Source organism: Penaeus monodon, chromosome 32 (genome assembly GCF_015228065.2).
Source record: "Penaeus monodon isolate SGIC_2016 chromosome 32, NSTDA_Pmon_1, whole genome shotgun sequence".
In the NCBI taxonomy this organism is placed as follows: domain Eukaryota; kingdom Metazoa; phylum Arthropoda; class Malacostraca; order Decapoda; family Penaeidae; genus Penaeus; species Penaeus monodon.
Window position 1 is genome coordinate 24,866,635 of NC_051417.1, and position 533 is coordinate 24,867,167.

Genomic DNA, 533 nt, shown 5'->3' on the forward strand with positions numbered 1-533 from the left:
TCTATTCAGTGTATATCGATATCCATATATATAATTTCTAGATTGTGCTCGGTGCTGAGAAATTATCTATTGCAATGATCGATGTTACACATAAATGCTTTCTTATTCATGTAACCCGTTAAAGGTCAGATGACAACATAATATGTCCTGGATACATTACATCAGTCAGTCTTTTAAAATTTGGGTCTCGATAGCATGTTGCGAAACTAATATTAACTGAAAAAATATCTCGACAATAGCACAAGTACTAGACGTATGAAAGTGAATACACTGAATCATTAGAAATATCGTTCCTCCTTCAGCTGGCTCTCTTTTCGCCTTTGAGGCCGTGGAAGCCGCCGCCCCCAGCAGCAGCCGGCCATCGCCATCCTCCTGACACGGTGAATACTCCTCCCAGTTTCAGGCGGAGAACGGCACTGTGCTGCATTGGGCTGGGACGCCAAGGTCTCAATGGAAGGAATCCATATTATTATAATCGAGTAAATTGTTAGATTCCCAATCACAGATAATGGTCGTGAATGCTATCAGATAGC